This window comes from Lissotriton vulgaris, chromosome 7 (genome assembly GCF_964263255.1).
Source record: "Lissotriton vulgaris chromosome 7, aLisVul1.2, whole genome shotgun sequence".
NCBI lineage: Eukaryota > Metazoa > Chordata > Amphibia > Caudata > Salamandridae > Lissotriton > Lissotriton vulgaris.
This window is the reverse complement of record NC_141695.1, coordinates 1,122,862,055-1,122,890,002: the sequence shown is the minus strand read 5'-3', so window position 1 is coordinate 1,122,890,002 and position 27,948 is coordinate 1,122,862,055.

Below are 27,948 nucleotides of genomic sequence, written 5' to 3'. Positions count from 1 at the left end.
GAAAAAATACATTATTCTGCTTTTAAGCTCAAGTCATTTTGTTTAGGCTAGACCAGTGTTATTATATCTACAATTGCTTTCCTCACCCATGGTCTGCTTTCGGGTTGCTAGTTTCTTTTTAGGTGCCACAAGAACCAGTAGAAAGTACTTTATGCGAAGAGTTGTTACTAGCTGAACTGTAAATGTATGTATTTTTAATAATATTTTACTCTTTTTGTATATATACTTTTAGGAAAACATGTAAGGGCAAATTGTATTTGTTATGTTTTTTAGGCCCTTTTTATGTCTTGTTTAAATAACTGTTATTGGTACATTCATTTTATATTATCTTTCTGCTTTTATGGCTTTTATTAGCCAAATAAATAGTCTCTGATCGACTGACATGGTGAGAATAAATATGTTACCAGATTCAATATTGTACCCGTGTGCAAATATTTGCACAACAGGTCTCATGCGGGTAGAGATAGCATAATTCGAATATTAAAAAAGTACCATGGAAACACATGATTTTTAAATGTTGCTGAGTATGTTTGCAGTCAATGCTTAATATGTCACTTGAATATTCATAGAAAAAGACAGTCGCTGTTATGAACCATTCTGGCAAATCGGAGTGCCCATTTACAAGGCTGCACACAGATCTCATCGAAATACCAGATTATAATGGTTTAAAATATTTCTTGGTAATTATCTGCTTGTTTTATAAATAAGTTGAATCCTATCTCATCAGAAGATGAGATAGCCTTACAGTGACCCAAATGTTGTTGAGGGAGTTGATACCATGTTTTGGTCTTCCTATTTCTATTGAGACATATCCCTGTCCGTGTCTATGTGGCACTACCCACCACCATATAGAGACAAGTAAAACTCATATATTTATCGAGATCTTGAATTTTGACAAATAAGATAACCAAACCAACCAATAAACCACTAAAGCTTCAAATGTGTTTACAAATATGAATAATACATCAGCACAATGGAGCCACAATCATCTTCGCATATCCCAAAAATGTACAACAAAAACAGAATTCCATTCCTCAAATACATACCCCAACTACATTACAAATGCATACACCATGCACAAAACAGTTCACCCTATTGATACTTACAGTCCAATTAATTCAGGAATGCACTCTCTGCCCTTCTCGGGAGTCTACAACACTGACAGAGTTCCAAAACTCTGAGGACTCTGTTTTTCCTCGCACTTGGCATTATGGACTGGAAAACCTAGGGAGAATTTTTTGGAGAGCCCAACAAATGAGGAGATGCTCTTACACAATCATCCTCAACTTCCTTTGTGGGAGCAGAGCGCCTAACCTTAAAATCTAAGACACCCCAAAATATTATTTTTAGAGATTCTGCTCCGACACCCTTGATCTTGGGATAAAGAACACCCTCAGCAACATCAGACCCAACATTAATTTAGCAGACTAATAAATATGAGGTGAGGGGAAAAGTTAAAAGCTTTTATGAAAAAATCTTAAGTAAGCAACACAAAGAAATAAAACAATATGCCATGAAGGCTCAGATACAGATTACATTGACAGAAAACTAGAATTAACCTACGATTCAAAGAACAGCAAAATCATAAAACGAAAGGACAATATCCCAAGTTAATAGATGTTCATGGACATCTCTCAATACTCTGTCTTATTCACAAGGAACATCAACAGCATCTCTATTGAAAACAAAAAAAAGACTCTGGCTCACACCCTAAACCAGAGCGTGTTATACACAATATGCAAAGAAATTATGTTATGGTCCGAACATGCAGAAATCTGAGCAGAGTGTGCAGAGTCAGACACCAGTTGCAATGTGAGTCTGGTCTATCCTCTTAGCAGCTATGGAACGTCCAGCTCCAGTGCTGAACGTTCTATTGCGCAGGTGAGGTTCGAACGTCCAACGGCCGACGGCAGCACTCCTGAGGTAGTGGTGCCGTCGGCCGTTGGAATAGGCGCAGCACCTAAGAGGCTATGGATTATTGTTTGAAAATGTTTTATATTGTGTTTTGCATCTCTGGACAGGAACAGCACAGAAGCAACTGGAGCCTTTCTTAAAAGTGGGTTAGTGTTTGTGCATTATTGTGACGCTTTTACTTCTGATTTGTTTAAAATGTGTTATAATTAGTCATGCCATCTGAATTTGCAGTCTTAAATTATTACCTATAAAATGTTTATTAAAAACTCTAGTGTTGGAGTTGAAACAAAATCTTAAATTTTCCCCATTAGAGATGCTGTTGGCATTCCTTGTCAATCTGACAGGCTATTGAGAGATCTTCCTGAAGATCTATTAGCTATGGATACCCTTAGGGGGCATATTCTCAAGGATTTATCGCTGAGTTATCAGCACTTTATCTCGCCAAAGTTACGATTAATATATTGCCCCATTCACAAGCTGGTGCCAACAGCCCATATCACCAGTTTACCTGCGATAGTAGCCGCAAAAAACATCGCCACAGAGGTCCCCAGCAACTAATGCTAATTAGATACAGAGTAGGCAAAAAGATGCAACACCACTATGCAACATTCTCACCGACCAGCCAGATCAGCGATAAGATCACAAAACAGGCTATAAGGCACGTTAGCACCAGGAAGAAAACACCTGCTCTCACCTGGTGTAAAGTCGGACTACAACCTGTACCAGAAAGGGAACCCAGCCCAGAGCCACACCTCATGTACAACAGATGCCATGGAGCCAACGAACATGCAGCTTGGACACCAAAGAGGGCCACAACACCCACCGCCAGCCCCACCCCCCGGGGCCCTACCTCGTGCACCTCCCACCTCACCCGGACCAAGATTGTACATTAGCATCACAAAATCATGAACAAAATCTTTCACATGATGTCGCACAATTACAACAAATAACATACATGTGAGTACAGAAAAAGCAGAATCAATCATTCACCATAGAAAGACCAAACAAAATATCATATTCAAATTTGTCTAAAAACAACTATTTGGAAGAGTCATGGCGGGTCAATCCTGGACAATCTGTAAGTGACAACCTGCAAGACAATATCCAAGATAAGAAGGTGTGCCAGGCACTCATGAAAGGACAAAGAGAGAGAGAGAAAGCGAGAGACAGGGACAGAGAGAGGGAGAGAGAGAGAGAGAGAGAGAGAGAGAGAGAGAGAGAGAGAGAGAGAGAGAGAGAGAGAGAGAGAGAGAGAAAGAAAGAGACTGAACAAGGAGTGCAAGGCCAATCTGGCCCTTGGCTCATACATGGCAACTGTTGCTTGTGTTTTGTATTTGGTACACCCTAAATCTAAGGCCTTGCATCAATTTCAGCGTGAAGGCCATATCACATTTCTGAAATACAAGCAGTAGTCAGACTAAATTTAGGTATGAAAGCTCATTTGTCTCAATACACAAGGCTGAAGGACAGCCGAACCTCCAACCTTGGTCTTCAATGCGGCTGGCACCCCTTGAGTGAGATACCATACCAGACCATGACGACTCACACACCACAAACTGTCATTGTGTGCAGTGACCACATCGAGGCACTCTCCTATTGGGCTGTGTTGTGGATTGGTGAAACTGCGTGGATGGAGCATGTCTTTCTGGACCAGTAAATGGATAGCCTCTCCCTCGTGTTTGTTGACCTCAAGAACGACGTACTTTTGGTACTGAATGCCCATGCAGCTGCGCTCCCATTCATGAAGAGTAACTATGTTCCTGCAGCCATAACTGATTGACACCCAGATCACAGGTCCCAAAACCTTGCTGCATCTTGGATGAATGGTCACATATCCCACCACAACAGTGGACATGTCTGCATTCGCCCGGACTCAGAATGCATGTGTCTGCACCTACATGTGTTGTTACACACCTGTGCAAGGTGATGCAGTCCCATGGGCGGAGCTGCCCAGCGTCGTTTGGCAGCGTTCTGAAATCTGACATACTGCTGGAGGGAGAGTACACACATGGCAATGTTGCACGACATGTGACCTTTTCGGACCTTTTCACCTGCTCACTGTCAGCAGAGCAGACAGTCGGGGCAATCCGGTGGTACAGCACTATGCAGATCCCATAGACTGTGAGTCGTGTCCCCTGACAGGGAGCAATGAGCAGACACCATACATTACATGACTCGTCCAGCAAGGCATGGTTGGCTGAGTCCGTTGCCATTCGCAATGATTTGTATTCACTTTTGCATCCCCATTTCCTGTACCTCTACATATTTGCATGCTGCCTGTAAGTGACTTAAGCATTTCAATGCATGTTGTGGCCCTTGCTTTGCCCTTACTGAAATGCACATGCTGATAAAGTCTACACAACTTCACCAGTTTACAACTGTAATGAGTGTCGATTAGTATGACAAACCATGTGCCTCAATGTGCATTGTCCGTACACAAGGAGGGACAGGCTGACGCATGTACATTGGTGGTGAGTCCGTATTGGCACCTCTGTGAGCCAGACATTGTGGTTGGGATAGTTGCTGGTAGACCTGTGCTCTTATGTGTCTTCAACAATGTGAGTATGGTGTCCAACTTCTTGCCATGTGGATCAATGTGATCCATCAAAACAGGCTGTGTCAACACGGATGTGTGTGAGTAAGTCATGCGAAGAGATGGTCTGTTGCCACTTGTGATGGGGGACACTACCTCCGGCCTGCTAATGATTTTGACATTTCTACACACAGCCCTAATTAATACATGGAAGTGGGGCTACGTTGAGGGGTTGAAAGATTGTTGTTCATTTGCAATTAGGCCACAGCTAGTTTACACCTTCACAGTCATCTAATTGGCTATGTGGCTCAGGGTCAAACATGCGCCTTGATATTTACCAGGGTGTACCTTTCAGTGCAATCCATGTCCCTACATACAACTATACTTTCATACTTGAGTGAACATAGACATGACACATCTGTGTGATTTTGAATGTTTTATTCACATTCTGTGGGGTGTCGGAGCAGGAGTAGTACATGACCATGCCAGGTCACATGACATGGTTGCCCAGTGGTGGGCCAACCAGAGTCCTTGGGGGAGTGAAAAGTTAATTGGAAGAGGAAGAGTTCAGTCTGCAGCCGGATTGCTGTGTCATTGGTAACCACAGCAGATATGGCAGTCCATGTTGGGGTCCAGGTGATTGTTAAAGAATGTTATAGGGGACAGTCAGAGGTGTTTTTTCAGGGAATGATGTAGAGGGCTGAACCAGGCAGGGACAGGCCATATGGTGGGGATGGATGCGACTACCTCCTTCCTCACACAGTCATTACCATCCAAATCTTACTCCTCTGATACGTCTTCTGTGTCCGGTGTGTCAGGTGTGTGTGGTGGTGTTATGACTGCATCACTGTGTACCATTGACACATCAGGGTGCGAAGGTGGTAGGGCTGCATCACTGTGCGCCACTGACACATCAGGGGGCGAATGTGGTAGGGCTGCATCAATGTGTGCCAGTAACACATCAAGGGGTGGAGATGTGTGTTTCGCAGTTCCTGCAGCAGTTCCCTGGTACAGGCTCTGTGGCAGTGATGGCAAGATGAGGATCTGCAAGGCTGGCATTCAGTCATGGCAGCCATACTTCCACCTGCATCGGCTCCATGATCTCCATTGTCCACCGCATCTGTGCCAACTCTGTGCTGTCATCGCTGGAGCCTGACTGACTAGACAGTTCTTGTATCTGGAGAATGCTCCACCGAAGGCTGCCAAGGATTGTTGGAGAGTATCGATCAGACAGTGGGTGTTCGTTAGGGACTGTAAGTGGCCCCTGATGAGACTTACACACCCACATATGACATCTAGTTTGGCTGCCTTGAGGTTGAACCCCACACGCAGATGATCTGCCATCTTCTCCTGACACCCTAACACACGGCGTTGGTAAGCCATGTGTTGGTCGTGGGGTCCTGTGAGCCAGCCATGGTGGTGTGTGCTTCCTGATATGTGGTCTGTGCAGGGGATGGTGTCATCTCATGCTGCTCATGGAGGTGGGGTGCAGAGGCTATCTACGACATGTTGGAGGGTGTCGGTGCAGATGACCACGGTTAGTTTGCTTAACCTTTTTCATACAATGTTACACTTATGTAAAAAAATGGCATCAGCTACTCGGGGTATTTTAGCCTGCTGAACTGTGGTGTTTTTCTTTGTTTGCATCCTCCACTATAGCTGCTCACTCTCAGGACTCATAATAATGCAGAACGGGCATCAAACTTCTAGACACATGTGTGATTGAATGCGCCCTAACATCTCCTGGATTTCACAGGCAGGTTAGGAGGATTCTTTGTGCATGCAATAAAATACAAATTATGTCATTGGCAACAAAAGTAAGACAATTTGTGCCTGAATATACGCACAAATTACCAAATTATATACGTGACAAAACTGCATTTAAGTCTGCGTCATTCATGGAGTGTTTTGATTCCTTCTCAGCATGTGAAAAACAAACACACAAAGAATATTTCAGAGCCTCCTAATTCAGTGCTAGCTCTCATATTTTCTAGGCTGGCAGAATATCTACAGGTTCCAGGGGACACTTTCACAGGAAAATTAATTTGCCTGCATCCTTGGTCAAGTGAAGTGGTCAGCCCTTGATGACCGTAAATATATCTTATCAACATGGTAACCTGGTGTGGAGAAATTTGGAGGTCTGAACAAACTCTGATTCTGCCCAACCAGAAGGAATCACAAATGGTAAACCCTTGAACACATAACGAGATTGGCATATCTGTCAGAGAACCATAAAGCAACAAGTAGCATGTAACATTAGGCATATTTCATGTGCCTTAGACAAGCATTTGCTCAATAAAATACAGCTGCTGTAGGTAAAACGAATATGGGTGAATATTAAAGGAGCCTGTTGTAGGGATTCTGCACATGCTGTTATATGCCCGTTAGGGCCCTTCTCGACATTGCTAAATTAGCATGAGCTCTGCTGCCATGATGATTCTTTTGCACACGTTACTACATGATTTTATTTTGCAAGACTCTGTTTGTGCCTTTCACATGCAAACTGTCTGCTTTCTGCATTCTCTGCTTCTTCGTGGAGTTTAGTCTGAACACGATGTGCAAGGTCCATAAACGTGCCCCATGTTATTCTGTTCTGGTCAGTTCCTAGCACCTTAACAAAACATGCTAAACGCAGCTGTACTGCTGGAAACTCATGCTGGAGAGAGACTTTCCTTGGAGAAGAGCTATGCTGTTCCTATGATGTAAACCTACCATCTAGGCTTTAATGTATGGGGTCTGCTGACAAAGCACAGAGATCTTCCTTTATATAATAAACTTCAACTTACCAAGGGGAGGATGGTTAGGCCTTATAGTCCTTTCTCCACTGTCTGTATATGTTGACATCCCCCTTTATATTCTATGGTATTGTAACAGTGCTAACTGTTTTATATTTATGCATTTTGCTGCTGGTAGTGGCTTGTATACTGAATTATAGAGCATGTTAGTTAAAATAAACATTTTGAACTATACAGTGACTGACATTCTTTATTGTGGACAAGTACGAGTGAGTGAGCGAAAGGGTAAGTCTTGCTACTGCGATTCCTGAGAGAGTAGGGAGTGCTGTGTTCTGGGTTGTAGCTTTGTGATTATGTAGGAGAATGAATGAGACACTATAGTTAGCCGGTTTTGGGATTTTGGGTACTAAGGTGGTAGGAAGGTACAACTCCCATGCACTGAGGTCCTGTTTTCCTGCGCATAGTTCTGTGTATGTGCAGAATCCCTGCAACATGGCGCCACAAACGTTTGGTCTGGTTCTTATCTGCGAGACTCCTGAGAAGTGCTTGTGCTAGTCCACAATCCCCTCACTTCTGTTTCCAGAGACAGCTGTGATGGTGTAGCCTCCTATAGTGTGATTTTTTGTAGGTTTTTCAAGCTTAATTTTTAAAAGGTCTTACTCTTTCTTTTATCCATTAGTTGCGCTGCCACACATAGTTTGTGATTCTCTATTATTAGTTATAGCTGTTGCTATTGCGCACCCTAACTGTGCACTGCTCAGGGCTGACTCAATATTGAGTACCTGATGCAGGTGTTGTGCTTATCTTTGTTGTAGAAGCGGAGCCAGCATTCTGCTTTGAGGTATTTTATTCTTGGGTCACCTTTATGGCAGCCGATTTGTTTCACGAGTATATTGCCACTGCGACTCCATGGGACTGTAGACCGTATAGAATTCTTGAAGTTCCGCTCATAGCTTGGCAACACCAAATATGGTTTAGTGGTGCCCTTCCACACCCAATAACACCGGTTTGTTTAAGCCTCTTTTCTATAGATGGAGAACGTGGCCAGTCGTAGCTGGGTACACCCCGCAGTCAAATTATCTCACTGCTAGAGTCATAGAGATACGCGTATTACATACGTATACACAGAGCTGTTATTCAGTTCATGTCACACAATTTCCGGGTGGCAACCAATTGCACCTGGTGGTGTGAGTATCAGTCCGTTGATGGTTAATTCCGTGATGGGCAAACATCCTCAAAATAAGGATGAACTTCCTTATTTGCTTGCTGAGAAATTTGAACAATTCAAAGCTGTTTTTCCAAATACCACACCCGTGGAGAAACACAGGATTTTGACAATAAGTTTACCAAAAAACCTGGTTCCCGAACTAGCTGATTGTAACACTTGGGGTAAAGTGTTTGCAGCGGTATATTCAATATGTTTCGGCCCCCACTCAATGACCATTCTCCCATCCGTAATCAAACGTGTTCAGGATGAACATGGGGTCAAGGCAACCCAGGAATTGGGAATGAGACTGGTGGGAGTGTTCAACATTGTTTGTAATATGATCTGTGCAAATGTTCAGGGTGATGCTGTAAGCTTGCAAGTGGCGCAACACTTGGAGGCTGTAGCAGATGCAGACAAGCAACGCAAATTGCCAAAGATTATTGCTAAAGCTTATAAAACAATAGGATGCAATAGCCTGGGAATCCAACCTTTTACTCAACCACAAGCTGAAACTCAAAGTCAACAAAAGGCCCAGAGTGATAAAGATGGGTGCCCTTTCTTTCCTAAAAGGAACTTGAGAAATAAAATCTTTGGGCCCTATTCACAGAACTAATTTAGGACAAAATCCTAAACTTACTACCATTTTGGTATTTACAGAAGGCACTCACTCATTTCGGTATAAAAAATAAGTTAGGACTCCTAACTTTAGGACTCCTAAATGCCTTCTGTGAATAGCAAAAGTCTTAAAATTAGGATTTTTCTCTGTTTAAGAGTAGTAAAGTTAGGACTCCTAACTTTACGACTCCTAAATGCCTTCTGTGAATAGCGAAAGTCTTAAAATTAGGATTTTTCTCAGTTTAGGAGTAGTAAAAGCAGGAAGGTAAGTTTTGCTTTTATTTTATTTATCCCGTGTCCCCCCCTTCCCTCCGCGGCGCGACAACCCCATTTCCACTCCCCCCCACCGGCCCATAATGCCGGCTGCGACTGCTCCTGTGATTAAATACATAAGCCACATCTTTAGACAGCTAGGCACGACTCAGCCTTTGTAACAGAATCTTCCTGGCAGCTGCCGCATTTTCAATGTAAATGAGTGTGTGCCAAATAAAAAAAAAGCTAAACTTTCGCCCAAAATAGGAACCAAAAATGTGTTTATAATAAGCACAGTAAAAGTCTTCTGGGCAGCAGAGATGCAGAAAGTTTCATCCCAAGACTCCAGACTCCCGACGCCAGACGTCCTGCGTTTCGAATTCCCTGGGTGCTCGTCATCAGGAAGGCTGCAGGCAGCCTCCCTCCCCTCCACCGCTGCATTGTGATTGGTGAGGCCGCGCCCCACCCGGGTCATTTTCTCTATGTATGCTGCAGCATACAAGGAGAACAGGGAGAGTGGGCGCTGTTGCTCGAGGGCAGGGGGGAGTGGCTTGTCCACTGTTGTTCATACTGACTGCCCAAACAGTCAGTGCGAACAACAGTGGGCAAGCCACTCCCCCCTGTCCTCGAGCAGGACCGCCCACCCCCAACCAGGAACTTCTGCTTTCTCACCGTGCGAGAAGGCAGAAACAAAATAAATTACCATTTATGTTTCTACCTTCTCGCACTGCAGGAAAGCAGGGGAGCGGCGTCCAAACGCCCCTATAGAGGAGCCGCCACTGCTCAGGAGTGTAGAACATCCTTATGGAATCAAATTATTGCAGTAGAATATTTTTGATAATTCATTTAGTTCAGAGAGGTCTTAGCAACAGAGCTATTGATGTGCTATGTTGCAAAGTTTCTTGACTTGCACCTTCATAAAATTTCAAAGGAAAGAATACAGATTCAGCCCCCTCTTTGATGCAACAGAAAACTAATTCTATTAAAGGAAAGCTGGGCGCAGGGAAGAAGTTACACTTCTGTGTGAGGACCACCCTCTACCCTTCTCCATGATAACCCTCATAACACGATGACCTCGCCTCAAGCTCCAACTCAGGGTCTGCCAAAGCACCTGTCCCCAACCTAGTTCTACCAAACTCCTCCCATATTACCGGTATCTCAGTCCAATCTCTGCACTCATATCTATGTGAAGATGTTTACTTCCTGCAGACTTAAAGACTTTCTGATGCAGGAATCCTCACTCATGAGACACCCTGAGAGTGGAAGTAAGACCTTGCACGGTGCTGAGAGAAGTTATTGTGCTTCTAGCAATGTCAGAACTCTTCACCTGGCTTCAACAATGAGAACTTTCCAACTTTGTATGACTTTATTGGCCAAGACTTTCCCTTTTACTGGCTCAGCAATGTGGGCCATTGCTTAAGGAAGGCTGGAGAGGTATGGATTTTCATAGGGAAACTCGTCTTCATTCCTCGTATCTTGCCAAATATTACTAGAATTTTTTTTTTTTTTTTTGTGAACCTTCATTATTACGTCAAGCAGTTACAGGTATGGGCCTACAACCACCCCGGCAGGCCGCTAGTCAAAGCATAAGTACAACAGAGCAACGTGGAAAGTCATAACAGTTCGAAAACCGGGGTCATACAACTGTCCAGGACACGACTCGTGTGCAAGAATGCGCGGTCGGAGTTCAGGATTACGAAGGTTCATTTTTCAATAAGGAAAACATTTTTTTTGAAAAGTGCCATACGGTCATACATGGTCCTACAATAACGAGCATGAATCAGGATATCCACAAGTAGTACAAGTACAAATGAAGTATTGGGGGTAGGGTACGAAAGTCAGGATAAACGTAAGCACAAACCCATTTCGTAACAAAACTAAACCCCACCCCTCAAAAACGAAACATATTGTAGGAGTCATGAAGAACGACAACACTAAAGAAGGGAAAAAGACTAAAGGGCCATAGAAACAAATAATGGACATTGACAAACCACATCGCCCTACCCCTCACCCTGCACCCCTGCAGAAGGCCACGGCCTACCCCCCCCAGCAGCGTGCCTGTCGCCCTAATGGAGACCCGAAATATAGAAGAGAGGAAAAAGAGAAAGAAAAGAGAAAAGTGGAGGAGGGCCCTCGATCTTGCCACCCGGCCCCGCCCCTACCCCCTGCGCCCAGGAGACTTCCAACAAGCAAAATCAGAGTATCCATTGAGAACGTCAATCACCGACCACACCTGCAATATAATCCCGGCCAAATGTCCCACAAGCTCCGCCAGCCAACAACAAGTCCCCTAGACCCTGGACGATATCATCCCTGGCCTTGTCTATCAACGAAACCAACACATGTCCACTTTTCAATCAGTATACAGAGCGGCTTGGAGGGTCCAGGCGATCTGGGCGGGCCAGGCGAGTTATCGCTTCATAGGACTTCAGCAACCCAAGCCCATCCGAACATGTACGGCGGAAGTCCATTTGTGTCGATATTGACCCCGAAAACATCACCAAGTCCGAACACAATCTCACCATCCAAGGAGGGAGAGTCACACAGTCCGGCAGGCACCAGAACGTCGCCGGGGCAAGACAAGAAATGGATCGGTGCTGTTTCCCCGGCCGCCGCTTAGACTGGTGCCCCAAAGAGACACTCGCATGCACAACAGAGCTGTCCGGGGTGTTCACATGAGCCGGGTTTTTCAGCGTCTCCGGGAACCTAGGCGTAGCTGGAGCATTCTTCATGGACACAGAGGCGGGCATGTCAGCACTCCATTGAGATCGAGTTGCGCCCGTGTGGAATGGCGGGGCAACAATGGTGGCCATCCTTCTTCCCAAGTCCCGGCCATTACAGATCAGGGTCTCTTGCAGGGACGTTAGAGCAGCCAATATATCTTTAAACGTGGGCTCCTTCCCGCGCCGCCAGCCCCCTGATCTCAACCGCACGGCAGCCGTTCGACCTGGATGTGGTCCACAGACGAAGGCGCCGGCCGCCATCTTAGCTGATCCGGCCTCGCCCTTCTTCACCGCACCTCAGGGACCGGGACCCAAACCGGGGCGCTACAGGATCCACAGCCGGGACTCAAAGATGCAAGGCAGGCTCCCGGGAGAAGAGTCACCAAAAGGCTAAACAAAGTCCCTGCCGCTCCCCGGGAGTCGCCGGCCAATTCCAGGGGCAATCCTCGATTATGCCGGACAGGGAACAGGGATGGGGGGGCCAGATATCGCGCCCTCCCCTCAACCCTGCTTTGCCACGCAGCCCCACAAGGCACTCCGCTAGGTGGACTGGGTCGTCACTGTAGCCAGCCGGCTGCTCCTCTCATGCGACTCCCCGGTCTCAACACCGCGAAGGCCTCAGAACAGGCGGGGACATCTCTCCGGGTCCACCGCACGTAGAAGCCTCAGGAGCAGACGGTAAGTGAAAGCTCTCCTTCGCCTACTTAAATATGCCGTTTCGGCTCAGGATAATTGCCAGGATGTATGCGCGGGGTGAAAGGGCTCGCGGAGCCGAGCGTCTATGCAGCCATTTCGGTCGCTGGCTTGGCTCCTCCCTTATTATTATTACTATTAATATTATTATTATTATTATTATTATTATTAATATGTATCTTATACATATGTGCAGAAATATAAGAAAGGAGTGTAGAAGCTTCCACTGCATTAGACCCCATGAGCCACTCTCGACATGGTATTTTTGATCAAATCGTAAACAGCATAATAACAAAAAGGTACTCTCTTTTTCTTGGTTGCATCAATAGAACAGATATATAAAAAGATAAATAGAAATATGCATTTCATTAGTTATCTTGGATTTTGTTCTGTGCTAAAACCCCGCTACGCATGTCACCACATATGGCCAAAGTCAAGGGGAAGCCTACTTTTCTTGCCAGCAGCCCAGGGCTCACCACTCAAGCCACTTAACCATTGCATCATATCTGTGATGTGAGCTGTGTTTGTCATTTTAGCCAGCTTGTGGTGTTTCATACAAAACTTAATTTTTTCATTTATATTTCTGGATCTCTGTGTTTTACTCCTCTTCATCTGCAGTCTATTTTCTGCAGGCCTGCTTGAAATCATTGTTCTCTCTTCTTGAACTGCATATACCTGACTGTGGGCCAACATGTCCTCATTCTCATTTCCCTTGGTGTTAACGGGGACATATTTCACATGTATATGTATTCTTTGCCTGTCTTTCTAGAGTGCAAAGGTAGACTTTTGTTTTGTATACTACAAATGTTGTGTTCTGCATTTGTCGGATTTTTAGCTTGAGCACATTGATTACATTATTTGTGTAGCCACAGGTTGGAAGTAGCAAGACTCAGGTGTATAGGAGTACCTCCTATATAGCTGTACGTACTGACACTCATTTAGACCGAGTAAAGCATATTTGACATTTCAGGCATTTTTAGTATTTTGAAGTTGGACCCCTTACTGTTCCCTAATATAAAGGCAATTTTCATGTATTTTTTTAATGTGGTGCAAAGAAAGTCTGGCACCTTACTTAATTTTATGGAAGGGATGGCCATACTGGTGGTTACTTTCAGCCCCCATAGGACTTACCTGCGATCAGTTCTCCGACGACTTAAGGCCCTTTCCAACCCAGCTCCTCACCTGAGACTCCCAGCTCGATCCACTCCTGTCCACTCTCTTTCTCACTTTCTCTCTCTTGCTCCCTATCTCTCTTTTTCAGTCTCTCCCGCTTCTTGATATTATGCCTCATTATTCTCTTTTGTACCTCTTTTCAGTACGCTTTGTACATCTTTTTATCACTCTTGTGCCTATTTTTGTCACTCTCTCTCTCTCTGCTTTGTTTATCACTGGTTGTGCCTCTTTTTAAGCCTCTATTTTTTACTTTTTTGGGCCTGTGTTATATAACTTTTCTGCCTCTTTTGTGCCAATTTTTCCTATTGTTTTCATGAACTTTTTGTGTCTGTTTCTTGTCCTTCAACACTCTCCTTTCGTGACTCCTGTACTTTCTGTCCTTTTTTTTGTACTTTTGTGCCTCTTTGCCGATTGTTTCTGTCACACTTTCTGTGCATTTCCTCTCTGTGTCTATCCCGTAGACCTCTCTGTGCTCTGCAGTGCTTCACCACTGTCTTGTCCCCCCCACCAAGTGCCAGTTACCATTTACCCCCTCTTGCTCTCCTACATCCTGCTCCCCCCGCACCCTCCCCGTGTGCCCACCATCCTCTGTGCTCCTCATCCCAGGACCTACTTTATGGCTTCCTCACTGTGCTCTTTTCCCTCTCACATGCCCCCTCTTGTGTCACATAATAGAATTTCCATAAAAATGAGGAAACATTGTAGACTTCATCAGATGTTTATTCTGGTACAAAGGAACCCATCCAATAGCTGCCAGAGTAAACTTCAACTGAGCAGCATCCTTCAAACCCCTAATGACACCAGAACATTCCTTACTATGCTAGGATGGAACTTAAGCACACATACAATTCAGATAATAGAGAATAGCAATAGGAATACCACACATCTCCATCCTATAATAACTATATACAGATTCCAACATTTTCAAAACATTATACATAATCCTTTAGATATGATGGACGTTTTGAAGTCCTAAAGGAATGACGAAGATATTTGTGCTCACCTCTGTTATTATAAGAATGTTCACCTTGGCTAACACTGGAAGAAGCACGTTGACTCTCCCCAGAGTGAGCATCCTTTTTTTTTCCAGAACCATCACCACAACCATCATTTCCATTTGATTTAAATCTTTCAATGACCACTCTATTAAGATTCCATATCCTGTGATCCTGAGTTTTCACAGCGTTATTGAAAACCTTTATGACTAACATTGGTTTGAGATATTTGGAGTTCCCACCACCAAATAAACAAGGTCGCCTAATAGCTACCCAATCTCCCACTTTAACAACCGTTCTTTTCATAGATTTTTTTGCATCAAAATTCCTTTTCCTTTGCTGAGCCTTATTTTCCTCTCCATCATTCAAATCTTGACCATCCACACTTTCAACTCTTCCTTGAATTCTACAATAATCATTAACCCAAAATGGTTCCAAACAAGTATTTTCAAACCTTCCCCGGAAAAGAAAGAAATGAGATTTTCCCGTTGTAGAATGAGGGGTTAATCTATACTCTTCGACTTTTTTACGTACCTCACACTTCCAGTCTAAATGCATAGATTTTGCAAGAGTAATAGTTTCCTTTAACACTCTGTTGTACCTCTCAATCATTCCATTACCCTCAGGATGATATAACGAACAAGTTTTATGCACAATATTATTTTTCCTCAGAAAATCCTCCATTTCTTTGGATATCAGCTGCACGCCATTGTCTGACAGAATAGCTCTTGGATTACCCTCTCTCGAAAATAATTCTCTCAAACACCTTATCACACTTTGTGTGTCCACACTTGATAAAAAGTAAACCTCAGTCCACCTAGAAAACATGTCCATGATGACAAAAAGAAAGGCTTGGGAACCACCACTAAGAATGGGTCCTAAAATGTCCAATGCAATGTCTTCCCACGGACGCGTAGGACGTCTTCTTACTACCATGGGTTGAGTTCTAGGAAATTTGGATTTATCACATAAACCACAAAGAAAACACATTCCCGAATCTCTCTCTATGAACTTGCCCATACCGGGCCACCAATACGTGCTCCGTAACCTCTCTTTAGTTTTAGTAATACCGGAATGTGAAATATGAGCCATGTCCAGCAACTCCTTCCTAAGACTGGCCGGGGGAACTAATCTCGTTCCTCGAAACAGTACACCTCTATTGACCGATAATTCATGCCTCACGTATCAAAACGGACTTGTAGACAAAGTCCCCTCCTTAGCACTGACCCAGTTACCACTTAATAAAGATAAAACTTCACTCAACGTTTCATCGGAACCAACTTCATTAACCCATCTCTCTTCAGTTATACTTGCCAAATCCAAAGCACAAACCCATTCCTCTTCAAACTCATTGTCATCACCCTCAAACTCTTCATCTACGTCTGAATCTTTAACACCGACCTCAGGAACAAGGCGAGAAAGAACATCTGCTTTTTTATTCTTCACCCCAGGAATATATCTAATGCGAAAAGAATATTCTTGCAGCCCCATTATCCATTAGGTAATTCGGCCAGAAATCGAATCCATGCCCTTTTTCTCAAAGATTTCCACCAAGGGTTTGTGGTCAGTCCTAACCTCAAATTCTGTTCCCCATATAAAATTTTTCAACTTCCTCACAGCCCAGAAAACTGCTAAAGCCTCTCTTTCTACAACTGAATATATAGTCTCAGGATCCCTGAGACTTTGAGACAAAAACATTATGGTTTTAGTACCAGATGGACCGCATTTCTGCAATACAGCACCTAAACCCCTCTCAATAGCATCCGTCGTGAGAATAGCTTTGAGAGAGGTATAGAAACTTTGGAGGATGGAGCATTTTTTGAACATTTCTTGACACCAGCAAATTATACATTACATTCAGGAGACCAACAATAATTGACACCTGTTCTTGAAAAACATCTCATATTGACAGTCACCTCAGCAAAGTTTTTTACAAACTTAGCATAGTATTCCACCATGCCTAAGAACTTCATAAGTTCTTCTTTATTATTGTTAGGACTCATTTTCTGAATAGCTGAATATCGCCAATTATGACTTCTTTTGGTCTAACCCCGTTTGCATCTATCCTATGACCCAAATAATTTATGGAGTCCGCACGAAATTTCCGCTTTTCCTTTTTCACCGTGAGATTACATTCATTCAGATTGCGTAACACTGCCCTTAATCTACTATCATGCTCGACCATATTGTTGGCAAATACCAAAATGTCATCCTGATAAACACACACACCAGGAAAACCCTTCAACACTTTCTCCATTACTCTCTGAAATACTGATGCGGCCGAGACCAGACCAAATGGCATCCTTTTAAATCTAAAAGTGCCAAAAGGCGTAATGAAGGCTGTTAAGTCTCTGTTTTGCTCCAACTCTTTCTGGTGATACGGAGATGTTAAATCAATGGTGCTAAATACTTTAGCACCACCCAATAACACTAACAGTTCATTAATATTAGGTAAAGGATATTTATTGATCACCACATTTTTGTTTAGTTGGCGCAAATCGATGCATAGACGAAGATCGCCATTGGGTTTTCTTGCGGCCACCACCGGAGCCAACCATTCCGTTCCCTTAACCTCCTCAATAATTCCACCATCCATCAATTTCTTTAATTCTTGTTGCATATTAACTTTTACAGACAAAGGAACATTCCTCAGTTTGCAACATATGGCAATTTATCCATGCTTTATCTTGATTTTATGTTGATGCCCTTTCAAGCATCCCAACTCACGTTTGAATACATTAGGAAAGTTTTCGATGAGGGATAACACAAATTCCTTTTCCTTACGCTTGATACAGACAGGTGTGGAAGTATGTCCATGCTTCAAATTTAGAACCTTCCTGCTGTCACTTTCAAGTGTTGAACTAGAACTAGAACTAGATTTCTGAAGTACTGAAACATTTTCTCTGATTTGTATAGGAGGATCCGCATTGGGATCCAGAAACACACATAGATCTCCTTGATGTAACCAACTTATTAAACTATCTCCTTTCTTAGATATATTAATCTTCCCTGCAATCATTCTGTCCTTGTACTCAATCACACCCATGAAGTATCCATGAAGCTTAATTCGTTCACCTCCATAAGCTAATGGAATAATATCAGGTTTTACAAGTTTGATTTTATTCTTAATCTTTAGGTTATATAATTCATTAGAAACTATAGTTATCTTTGCCCCAGAGTCAAAAAGGACTCTCGTTGAGTCACCTTCAATGAGTATGTCGTCAAAAGGACAATTTCTCTTCTTGGACATATCTTGAATCTGGACAACTATCTGCCCACACTCAAAGTCATCCTGAGAAGACTCTGAGTTACTTTCGTACACCTCTACTTTCTTCACACTGGGAGATATTTTCGTCCTACATGTTTTAGAGAAGTGACCTTTTTTCTTGCATTTGGAGCATATATGATTTAGCGCAGGACATCTGCTATCATTAGCTAAATGCCCTATCTTATCGCATCTAAAACATTTCAATGTGGTGAACTTCTCCTTATTTTTAAATTTTTCATTTTTAACCTCTCTATTCGTTTTATCTTCCACAACTGGATTAGATTTGTGAAATTTACTTTTAACTGAATGAACCTTTTCCTCTTTTACATCACCATTCTTAAGAACATCAACACACTTCAACAAGTGTTCTATTCTCTTCGCAACTCCAAGAACCTCCTTTAGAGTAGGCTCATCTCGAAGCCACAACTCCTCTCTCACCTTTTCCATGTTGCAGCGAACATAAATTGATCACGTATGTGATCATCAGTTAGAATGTCATATTTACAGGATGAAGCTAACTTTCTTAAGTCTGTTATGTATGTTTCAACAGTTTCCCTATCTTTTTTTTCGTGCGTTTCCCAAAATGATACCTTTCAAGTATCGTGCTTATCTTAGGCAAATAATGTTTATCCAATTTACAAATGCAAATTTCATATTCATTCAATCCATTAGCCTCAGAAGATGGTAATTCTGGTAAATTATCGAACACTTCCTGTCCTTCTGATCCCAAAAAATGTAAAATAAGTGAAGTCTTTCGTTCAGCACTTAATGATGTCCCACAAACTTTGGCATATCTCTCGAAAACACGCTTCCATTTCTTCCAACTAATTGGAGGATCACCTGGTGACTCCAAGAAGAAAGGTGCCACTGTTACATTCTGCATCGTTTAATGATATAGGCCACAATTCAATAAAGCTGAATGCTCAAGTAATGTAAGCGTGCAAATTGCTGATGAAAATGATGTGCTTTTCATAAAATATGCAATTCACAGTCTATCAATAATAAGCGTGCAAATCGCTGTTGAGATGTTTTAGTAGAAAAATTATTTGCCACAGAGTGTACTTACTAAGAGACACCAAATCGCTATGACCACAAAATGTAATATTAGCCCCACAGTACCTTTATCTTCTGATAAGCATGCAAATCACAGTCACCGTAGATGAAATAAAATATTGATGTGACCGTGCAAATCGCGGTCAATATCTTTTTAAAAATTATTTGCCACAGAGTGTATCCTGCTGAAATCACAAAATAAATATTAGCACACTACCTTTATCTTGTGAAAAATATGCAAAACGCTGCCATAGTCAGGAATTAATTTGGTGAAATGGTCCCTGATAAGTAGGTAGGAGTTTATCTTTGACTTTACCAGTGCCGAGTGAATACAAAGTCTTCAAATGTATACATTTCCAACAAATAAGCAGATCTATGCATCCAGCAAATGGTATTTGATGCAAAGTTAAATGTTTTCCTTGAAAAGTTTGAGTCACAACACGTATAGCATTAAAGCTGAATCATGCCAATAAAAGCCCACAGCAAGCCGCTTTCTGACGAAATAAAGGCATTCAGCAAATCACTTTCCAATGCTAAAACTCACAGCAAGCAGTTTTACTTGAATTCTTCTTATTTCCACAAAAGTACCAAATCTTGAGCAACCATTCTGAGAAATTTGAATGGAAACTATAGCTCAGAGAATAAAGGAAAATCATACAGCCACTGTTATCATTTAATCAAAGGATGAAGAGTTCTAGGATGAGCCCACATCGATATACTAATAATATAAATCCCATATAAAGCATTATGTGGCGAAGCTCTAATCCCACTAGACTCGAATAGCTTAATATCCTTTGAAAGTAAGTAACCACAAAGTCAAATGAAAGGTGAACTTTAAAATTCTCACCTTAAATGCAAATATGAAATTGTAACAAAATCATATAGAAGACAGTTCCTGAGTTGAGATCCTTTGGTGAAGTTGCCGACTACGCCAGTGTAGAATTTCCATAAAAATGAGGAAATATTGTAGACTTCATCAGAAGTTTATTCAGGTACAAAGGATCCCATCTAACAGCTGCCAGAGTAAGCTTCAACTGAGCAGCATCCTTCAAACCCCTAATGACATCAGAACATTCCATACTATGCTAGGATGGAACTTAAGCACACATACAATTCTGATAATAGAGCATAGCAAAAGGAATACCACACACATGTATGCCTCTTTTCAATAATCTTTGTGCCTCTTTTGATCACTCTTAAGCCTCTCTTTATCACTCTCTGTGCCTCGTTCATCCATTTGGGCCTCCCTTTAGCTTCTCTTTAATAATCGTTGTGCCTCTTTTTTTAGTACTTTTGTGCTTCTTTTTGCCTACTTTTCCATTGTTTTCATGCCCTTTTTGGGCCTTTTTCTTGTATTTCTTCACTCTCTTTTTGGGCTTCTTATTCTACACTCCGTGACTTTTTTTGTAGTCTTGTGCCTCATTGCCCATTATTTTTCTGCTTCTTCCTGTGTCTTGTTTCCCTGTGTGACATTTGCCCATTGGGCTCTATCTGCTTTGTTGTATCGCTCCTCTGTCAGTTTTTTTCTCACACTTCTCCCTCCCTGCACCACATACCTTTTTCCACCTCTCGCTCTCCCACTTCCCGCTCCCCCTCTGCCCCACCCACACTCTGAGTGCTCCACTCCTAGGACGTACATAAGGTTGACCTCGTGCCAAAGGTGAGCTGTCTGTACCCATCCACACATGGATCATGCCCAATACCAGGAACCTTGGTGCTCTCTCACCCTCACCTACCCCACCACATTTCCCTGAGGACTCTACCATAGCTGCTGCTTGTCACACTGGTGCTGCACTGCACCACACATCAGAGTGCGTTTTCACCTCAGTATCCTTCAGATTCACATGCACTCCCACCCCACATCCCCCACCATTTCAACACCCTCAACTTCTGCACCAACAACACCTAACACCCTATCACACATAAACATATTCACACGGGGCCCGATTCACAGAACTAACTTAGGACAAAATCCGAAACTTACTACTTTTGCTATTCACAGAAGTTAGGATTTTGTCTTAAGACAAACTTAAGACAGACTTAAGACAAAATCCTAACTTAAGTCTGTCTTAAGTCTGTCTTAAGTTTGTCTTAAGACAAACTTAAGACAAAATCCTAACTTCTGTGAATACCAAAAGTAGTAAGTTTAGGATTTTGTCTTAAGTTAGTTCTGTGAATTGGGCCCACATAAACCAACTTCAACCCACACAGCATACCCCGCTCACACGTAAGCTACTTAACACCTGTTCGCTCAGCAAACACTTCACAAAGTTATGAAAGCAACCAAACCACAAATCTATTCTTCCTCATGGAAACTTGGCTAAACGCAGACTTGGCACTTGACATTGCCAAAGCCATCTCACTAGATCGTGAGTCAGGAAAGTCAACACAAGGCCGTAGATGGAATATCATCATTTTCAAGGAATCCATGAGCTGTGCAAATTCCCCAGACACAATAAGTAGCTACATGGAGCACCTCATCTTTAAGCTGCACATCACAGCAAGCTTAGCCGTGTGCGGAAACCTCATCAACAGATCACTATGAACCTGCACCAACTTCCCCAACGACATCACAGACTTCATTCTATTCTATTCAATCTTGCTTTATTTCGATTTTGGTTGCAAATCATAAAAGCATACAAAAATAAACATACATATATAGACAAAAATGTACGTTCAGATAATCGTACATAGAGCAGTTTTTTTTTTAAAAAGTACAATATTTACAGGTTAAAATGTAAGACGATTAACAACCAACAGAATGAAATAGGTTTAAAAATGTGGCATTGCTTGTTGCAGTGTTACATTTCAGGACTGACTATTGTGCAATATACTGTCTAAATTCAAGCGATGTCGAACAAGACATTTGAGAAAGCTGACCACTATAAATACCAACTGCTCTCCCTGTAGCAGCTGTAAAAACAGCAAAGCCGGGCGACATTGTCTAAAACCAGTGTGCCTTAAAAAAGGAATAAGCCATTTTTTCCTGAATTCACGATAAAATTTGCAGAAAAGAATGGTGTGCAAAGTAGATTGAGAAGAGGTATCATCACAAGGACAGGGCATCAGCTCTTTAGCCCAGTTATTTCTGGTGGGAAATGCAACTATTCTGTGGAAAAAGTTCATCCTGAACCTTACCAGTGGTAGCGCTCGTAGCTCGTGGTATTGTAGGTGAGGTACGGCTGTATGGTGGGTACCGATTGTATGAGCAAACTATGAATGACGGAAGGTTTAGTGACCTCGCTCATTAATCTTAAGTCCTCAAGATAAACAAGACATTTCTTTTTTAGACCTTCCTCGATACCTCACGAATTAAAGAGGGGTTATGATAATAATGGTCCCACCCCAAATCATGAAAAAACGTTGCAATATACCGCAACCACCTAGAGTTATTAGCGTTGTCCATGGTTAGGCAATCGGAAAGAATAGATTGAGTAAAGGTTGCTTTGTCCGAAGTCCAAATCCTGCGCCATAGTAACAAAGGTTCAATTTTGGCTAGGTCCATCACATACGCGAGACCCAACTCAGTGTGACAAGCAAAAGTACCCGTACTACCAGGTACTGCGAGAAGGAACCTCAAAAAATAATTTTCTACCCTCTGAATACTGTCCGTAGCTACAAAGCGCCAAAGACCAGCCCCATACAAAGCCACAGATAGGCATTTAGCTTTATAGATCCTAATGATTTCAGGGGGAGCTCTCTTTCCCAACTTCCTGGCAAAATTAACCAAAGCTGCTGTAGTTCTTAGAAAAAGCAGTTTGCGTGTTTCCACAGCTGGTTTCCAGGAAAGTTTATGATCTATTGGTATGCCCAAATAAGATTTGTTGTTGCTATTTTTTCCTTATTAAGGTAGATACCCCTCATTTTATTTTTATGACCTGAACCTGCCCTCATAACAAAGGTTTTGCTGATGTTTATTTTCAGGTCCAGACCTGCCATTAATGTGGAGTATCTATCCAGATTCTTTTGAAGTTCAAGGGGGGTGCGAGCTAATATAACGGTGTCATCAGCATAGAGGAGTGCGGGAATTGGGCTGATTGTTTACCATTGGGAGATCATGGCACCCCTTCAACATCTCTCCTTCCAGCCCATTTGTGTATAGTGTGAAGAGAAAGGGCGCCAGGACACACCCTTGCCTCACCCCCCTCTCTACTGGGAACTCCGCCGTCAGCTCCCCCCCCCCCACCCCATAGCACACTTTTGCTGTGGCATTTGAGTACAGTTCTCTCAGAAACTTTACTTCATTCAATGGTGCCCCCATATCCATCAGTAATGACCAAAGTTTGGAGTGGGAGACACAATTGAATGCAGATGATAAATCCACAAAGACCATGTACAGATCTCCTCCTTTGATGAAAACGTACTTGTCAATCAGGAGTGAGAGATTTAAGGCCTGTTCAATGGTCCCTAAGCCCTGGCGAAACCCGTACTGATGGTCTGAAATGGTTTTACCATCCTCTGCCCAATCTTGCAGCAGTTCTAAAATGACTCGACCAGCCACCTTACCAAGGGAGTCTAAGAGAGAGATTGGGCGATAACAGGTAACCGACCCCCGATCCCCTTTTTTAAAAATGGGAACTAGCACGGACCATCGACCAAGATTCCAATAAACCAACATTGCAGGTTGCGTTCAGGACTCTAGTTAGGAGGGGGGTCCAGAGGTCCATTTGGGCTTTAAACAAGTCGATGGGAACACCATCTGGACCCGTTGCCTTCCCATTTTTACTAGCTTTCAGAGCCTGTGCAATTTGCTTTGATGTAAATTGTAAGTCAATGGGATAGGGGCTAACTGAGTCATCCCAAAGGATGGAATCCTTGGATTTTAGGTCCTCGGGATTAAGAGGCTCCGGACTGAGAGAAAAAATCTTAGAAAAATTAATGACCCAATCCTTCTCCTCTATTGCTACCTCTAACTTTGGGTGATTAGTATTATCAGGTAAAAAGGGAGACTTGACCACTTGCCAGAAAGCAGCCGAGTTCTTATGAATGCAACTTTCATGCAGTTGGTCCCATAGTTGTTTTTTTAATTTTTTTTTCATTGTTTTCAATGCAGAATTATATAGCTTCCTTAAATTTATTACCTCTTGTGGGATCCTAACCAACTTCCTCAAAGCAGTTTTTAAGTTGGAATAGGCAACCGTACAGTCATGGTTAAACCAACCCTTTTTCTGTGTGGATTTTTGTTTTAATTCAACCCACAAGGCCTCATTAATCACTTTAGTGATTATCTCAAAATTGGCAATGATTTCTAGGTCTGTTGGGTCTAAGGCAAGACATTTTATAAGGGAAGAGAAGGCCCTTACTACCACTACCTTTGTTATTTCTATAGGGTCTACTTTCCCCCATTTCAACGCATATCCTTTTAATCTGTTTAAAGCCATGTTATTTTGTGCTAAGATGGAACTAAAGCCACTCGTTGGCTTGTGGGACAATGACATAGAAATACTAATCGGACAATAATCACTTAGTGCAATTTCGTGTGTGGTAAACACTGCATCTATAGTCATTTCTCCATTTGAGACTAAAATGTAGTCTATGACTGTTTGATGTCCCCTCCCATGAAATGTAGGGGCAAGTGACAGGTCTACCGTGTTCAGGTTGTTTGCTAGGACTAAGTCAAGCTCAAACAGTGTTTCATTGAGAAGGTTACCTAGGGTAGAATGCCTGAAATGTGTAATGGGATTTCCAAATTCATCTAGGATACCACAGATGTCGTTTCTACCAAAAAGGCATGGTCCCAGATTGAAATCCCCCCCCAGATAATTACCTCCTTCTTGGTTGCCTTCCTTCTTTGTGTTAATAATACAGAGCGTATCAGGGATCCCACATTCAGTGCCTCAGCGTCAGCCAAATTATTATAGAAATTGACTATGAGGAAGCTATCCCTGTTGTTGAGGCGTAACCTAAGAATCTGAAAGTTAGGATCTAGTTTTATGGGCACTACTTCCATTGTGTTAAGGAGGTTTGCAACATAGATTGTTAAACCTCCTTTTGCTCGGCCTGAGGTGGATGGTTGGGCAGGTGAAAAATAGGTTTTAAAACCCTCCATATGTATCGAGTCACGTGACCAGGTCTCCTTTAGTGCTATAATGTCGAATTTAGGAATAAAGACCGTCCATTCGTCATTAGTCACTTTGGAGCGTTGCCCTGCCACATTCCAGAATAAAACTGTGATACATGGTTTTTTCCCAAACCCTTTATATCAGACTTCATTCAGTTCAGTTTAAATCTTTATTTTGGTTATAAAAACCATAAAAGATAGACACATTTCCTTCCTTGACAGTGGAACCCGGGATAAAGTTTTCACAAATAAAAAATATATATATATTTAATACACCAGGTTCTAAAAGGCAAGTATCTCATAATGTAAGTTGTAAACACAGAACAAATCACTAAGATACATCATTTGCTATATGTTGACTCTATTAGAACAAAGTAAGATAGATAAGGCAAGAATAAAGTGCAAGTGCATTAGTGACTAAAAATCTCCACAGTTTGCTTTCCGGAGCTTTCAATAAAGGCCCTTTTGCCTTTTTTTACGTTTAGATAAAAACGATAAAAAAAATTAACAAATACTTTAAAAAAGGAAATTGAAAACAGGATCCTAAGAATTAAAGCGCCTTCAAGTCTTAGGATTTTTACTGCAACTAGTCCCTAGGACAAGGAAGAGTAGACAGTAGCCTTCGCCTAATGGCTCAAAACTGGCCAAGAAATTGTGCAACTGTACATACAAGGGATGGTCTCGTATCTGATCTTAAAATCTGTAGGGCATTGAGGTGGCTATGAGTTCCCAACTGTCTACATAATGGAACCAACCAATTTCTTCTTGGTCTATCATATGCTGGACATGCAAAGAAAACGTGGCGCTCAGTTTCATTTGGGAAGGACGGGCATCCCTTAGGCTGGCTGTTTTGTTTTAGCCAAAGATTGATAAAAGCATTAATAGGTAAACAGCCAAACCTGAACTGCATATACAATTTCCTGTCCCCAGGCACTTAAATGATTTCAAAATATTTCTCAAGATGTTTAACGGCTTCCATGCTCATGACGAGCTCAGCTTGTCATGAGGCACAGTGGAGCTGTGCTCAGAACACACCAATTAACATTGACCTTCAGCACAGGAGAAGATCCACTCAAGCAGCCAAGGTGTTAAAGGATTTTATATCTAAAAAAACATTGGTTAAACAGCCATGACGAATTCTCGAGTAGGTGGTCTACTCTACCCATAGCCAATATTGATTCTTTATTAGGTCCTTTGAATATAGTGGTGGGAAGCTAACAGACTCATTTGGGAGGCCAATTGCTGCCTGGACAGTGTTGACATATTTTATCCACCCAATCATTCTGCTCCTGTCTAGAGCAGAAACTTCATTAAAAGCAGCAACATAAGGGGCCAGATCGGGGGTAGTGACCAACCTATACCAAAAAAGCAGGGAGCGCAAGCTCGCTTGACTGTGTATAGACCTAACTCCCAGAGCCAATTTTAACGGAAGGAGGGTGGTGCTTTAAGGCAGGGATACAAGACTCCTAAGAAACTTATTGTCAACTGTTGTTAATCTCCTTGCATCCACTAAAGCCCACAGTTCTGCCCCATGGAGCACACTGCTCACAACCTTTGAGCTATGAAGTTTAAGGGCTGGGGCAATGGGCTTAATATATGAAAAGCAAATCTTGCGCCGCAAGGCCCCTGATAGCTGAGAGAATTTTATGGAAGCCTTGTTTAGATGATTATTCCAGGACATGCTATCAGACAACATTATGCCCAGATACTCAAAGAAGCTAATCCTCTCTAATGGGAGATTGTCTAAGACCAAGTTTCATTTAAACGTTTTATGAGGGTTCCTTATCATCAACTTGGTTTTAGTAGTGTTGATAACCAAGCTCCTTGTATCACAGAAGGCCTTAAATTGGCCCAGGAGCTTCTGGAGACCCATAGGAGTTTTGGATACCCTAAGGGTATCATCAGCGAACAGCAAAGTAGCTATCTTCTGGTTTGCCAATGAAGGAGCATCAGCTGGAGTTGAACTTAAAAGGTTGACAATCTGGTTGACATAAAGGGGAAAGAGGGTATGGGCCAAAACACACCCTTGGCCTACCCCACGCCGGATCTTAATTGGGGTGGTAATTTGCCCCTGGTTACCCCACCTCACACGTGCAAAATTATCGTCCTGCAATCTGACCAAAGGTTCTAAAATTTGAAGGGGCATTCCCATATTCATGAGGGTTTGCCAGAGTAGATCTCTGGGGACAAGGTCGAAGGCGGTTTTAAGATCTATGAAGGCAAGATATAGGCTGCCTTTGCCCAACACAAGCACCTTCCAATAAAGCAAGAGAAGGCAAAAAGCCTGATCAATAGTGCTGGTCTTCCGTCAAAAGCCTGCCTGTAATGGATAGAGAATGTTCTTCTCGTCCATCCAGGTTTGGATTTTAGTTAGGAGCGAGTGACAAAAGACCTTTTGGGTGCAGTTTATCAAGCGAATTGGGTGGTAGTTGGAGGGCTTAGACCTGTCCCCTTTTTTGAAAATTGGGATCACTTCAGACCCCTTCTACGAATACGGAATCCTTCCTCCTCCGGCAATATCGTTGGCCAAGTTCATAAAATTCATAGCCCAATTCGCACCATCAGCGCGAAAGAGGTCGCCTGAGATGGCATCTGGGCCTGAAGCTTTGGCGGGTATAATGGCATCTAAGGAACTCATAATCTCTTTCCTAGTAAATACAATGATGATTCATTGGGCATCCAAGCTGGGGTACATCCAAAAGCTATCAGTAGTGTTACCTGTGCAA